General features: G+C 43.8%; 1 long non-coding RNA gene across 1 annotated transcript; it reads right to left on the bottom strand.

Annotated features, from left to right (window-relative positions):
* Window positions 1-356: 356 nt before the first annotated feature.
* On the bottom strand, window positions 357-2797 carry LOC137859811 (uncharacterized). The gene is made up of 2 exons (XR_011098571.1): window positions 1753-2797; window positions 357-1183 (listed from the first exon to the last, which is right to left on the bottom strand). It is a non-coding gene; the product is annotated as an uncharacterized lncRNA (long non-coding RNA).
* Window positions 2798-3445: the final 648 nt, after the last annotated feature.

Here is a 3445-nt window from a genome sequence, read left to right as displayed (position 1 = left end):
AATTTATGGCCCTCAAAGGAACATTAACTTGCCCACATTTATCAAATTAGGGTCAATTTTCCAGAAGACAGAGCCCCTTTTGTGGTTTTACTTTCTGGCCACAAAATTAACACTCACCTGTGAACTGTGGGCATTGCTCGAGGGGCTGGTGCCTCTGGTAACTTGGCTTTTGTTTGTCGGTTGGTTATTCATTGGGAAAATTTCATGTTCTTAAGTAGGCATAGGAATTGTCTTAAAACCTTGCAGTGAAATTTGCATTAAAATAAATCTTGTAACTGAAAATTGCCAGAAATTGAGGCCTTGATACTGCAGTGGGACATAATGGGTCCCACTGCCATCATCCCTTAATCACAGAATTATAGAACTGTAGAACATCCCGAGCTGGAAGGGTCCCACAATCATCAAGTCCAACTCCTGTCTCCACATAGGACCACCATAGGACCACCTAAAAACTAAACCATACATCTTGGAACTTGGCAGGCTTGGTGCCCTGACTGTCCTGGGGAGCCTGTGTCACTTAATTCCATTGACTGGGCTTATTCCATAGTACCTGTTTCATTGCAATCACAAAAATGAAAATGAAAATAATTAATTGTGTAAAATTGTCCATCAAAACAACACTTTCAGGTCATTCTTCCTGGAATTACTTGTAGTATTTTATTTGCTGGCCTTACCTTTTATGACCCGAGTCTGCTCTTGTGATCTTCTGGAAAAAGAACAGCACTCAATACCAGGAATCCCCAAGAAATGATTGGGATGATCACCAGCCAAGAATTTGAGATTTCCCTAATGTTTTTTGTGCTGTGAAGGACCTGCCATCCTGGTGGGAGTCGCAGAGGTCTGCGCCAAATTCATTCTCACCCCTGCTTTGTGCCCAGCGTGGGGCTGTGCTGCCCAGGAGCAGCTCCAGACACAAACCCTGACCGCAGACACCCTTCATACTGCTGATGCCGGTGTGCATCAGGCTGCTCTACTGCTTTAGCACCAAAGGCAATAAATCTGTGTAATCACAGATAGGTGGGAGCCATCCCTGCAGCTTTTCTATTGCCTTCTCTACGCTTTCCCCATGGATGGGCACTGCGGTGCTCTCCTCGCTGTGTCTGGAAGCATGGTGTCCAAAGGGCCGCTGGTGGAAAAGCCTTGCTTTGTTGTATGATAGCATCAGGATGGGTTGCAATGAAAGCTAAAGTGAAATAATAATAATAATAATAAAAGGGTCTAATCAAGTTCCTTACACGGTTTGAATCCACCAAACTTTTAATAATTAACCATTTTGGATGGAACTCATAAAAATTACTTAGAAAGACAAGTAAGACCTGCACTCTGATCCTTAACTTGTACAAGTAAAAAGTGTTAAGCATTCATTTTTTTTTTTTTTTTTTTTACATTTTTGTTCCATTGCGCATACTCAGGAGACCCCTTTATTTCAAATTTAAAATAGTCTATGAAAATCTGTATTGACGTAATAGCTTATTAGGCTACAAGCAAAATATTCCCAGAACTAATTTTTAATTAATATAGTTCACTGAAAACTTATAAAAGATTCATACATAATATGATAAAAGAAATAAACATCCTCAATACCATGTCAAGTTTCTTTTCTTTGTAAAACATTGTTTTTTCTCCTCTGCTACCAGAACAATAAAACCTGCTCTTACAGAATTGACTTGCGCTTGTCTTTGGCAGCTCTGTCAGATGTGATATTTTCTGATAAATAAAATGGCGCTTATGAATTCAGAGTCAAATTGTCACCTTTTCTCACTCCGGGTTCTGCCTTTCATAAAAGTCCCGTGTTTCAGATCTGGATTCCTCTTGGACTTTGGCACTGTCCCTCCAACAGGTTGCTGCACAGCTGATGGAGTCCAGCAGAAAGCATCTTTGTGCTCTACGTGAGTCTTATGTCAGTCATAAAGTAATTAAAAGTGGCAAGATATGACCCAAATTCATCTCATCTCTCTGCAGTCATATCAAAGTGATATATCTAGTCCAAGATACTAGCTGTAAATTCCCTCTGTAGGCAGAGAGGAGATATTGGCATCTCCAGAGATGTCTTTTGGCCACGTTTCTGGAAAAGGAGGGCACATGTCGCAGGTGCTGAGCAGGAAAGCCTTGCTTGAAGCGCCTCCAGCAAGATGCTCCTTGGGGGGGGGGGGCGAGCTGTGTCCCACCTGTGGGGGCTGACAGATCTTTACAGGCAGGGAGCTTCTTAGCAGAAGGTGCAGGGAGAGGTCTTCTCAGGGCTGCGAGGGGCTGTCTTGAGCCTTAGCAACAGGGACAGCCATTTGCTTTTCACCAAATACTTGAATTTTGTCCTAAGCAAAGCAGCTGCTCAGTGGGTAGCATGAGATACTGCTGTGCTGTTCTGAGAAGCCCTTCCTCCTTACTCTCCTTCCAGAGAGTTAGTCCTCTCCTGATATTTAGTCCTCTCCTGATATAAACTGTGCTTCGTTTTGTGTTGAATTCTCCTTATTTTAGTCTGCTCATGATTCCATTTGCATCGGAGGTTTCCACTGCAGTATTTCATGCAGAAGTTAATCTGGGGAAGCTGGATGTTATGCAGGCTGGGTAATAAAACCTGGGGGCTCCTGGTCGTCCATCAGGAGGGAGTGGGACCGCCTGGGTGGGAGCGAGCCGCAGCTGAGGCATTCAGTAATAGGGTGGAGGCTTTACTACTTCATCCTTCCTCGTTTTTGCAAGGGCAGGAGAGGAATTAAATTGGAAGGCTGACAACGTGAACACACATTTCCTGCACTGTTATTCCTGGTAGTTGCCTTACTCTCTGCAACAGCCGAAAACAAAGGATGTGTTACGCTTATCCTGAAGTGATGATCAATTAAGAAGAAAAAAAAAAAAAAAAAAAGACAATTTTTTACATAGCTGTAATCAACTTCATTCTTGCTGCCCAAAGGAAAAAAAAAAAAAAAAAAAAAAAAAAAAAAAAAGGACAAAAAGACATTCACACTTCTGCCGAAGCTGTACTTTTAAACTTCAGCAGTGTGTGAACAACAGGACCATGGGGTGCCCTCAAGGGCTGGGGGGATTTGGAGGCTGAGCAGCCGCTGCCCACACCTCTGCTGTGGGATGGGGCTGTCAAAGCTGCTGGTACTCAGAAGGAAACAGAACTCAGGGGGTTTATCTGTGGTCATGTCCTCACATCTGTGGTCAGCAAAACGATTAAGAACCAAAGGCTGAACTAGAGCTGCCTGAACAGCCCCAGGGGTGAGCTGAAGGGTCGCTCACCTCTTTGCCCTCAGAGCATCCCCCGGTGCAGGAGAGCCTTGGGTTTGTGGTTAAGGTGTGCTCTTGTGCCACTGCTGGAACCACTCAGCTTCATGTCTGCAAAGCCATGAGCAGTTCACGGGATAAGATCTGATTCATTAAAAACCATTGGGTGGACACGTGTAAATGGGTGCTTTTAATATACGTGCATATGCCACAGGCCTGT

Source organism: Anas acuta, chromosome 7 (assembly GCF_963932015.1).
Source record: "Anas acuta chromosome 7, bAnaAcu1.1, whole genome shotgun sequence".
Taxonomy (NCBI): Eukaryota; Metazoa; Chordata; class Aves; order Anseriformes; family Anatidae; genus Anas; species Anas acuta.
The sequence above is the reverse complement of the archived record's forward strand: the minus strand, read 5'-3'. Positions and strand labels throughout refer to the sequence as shown.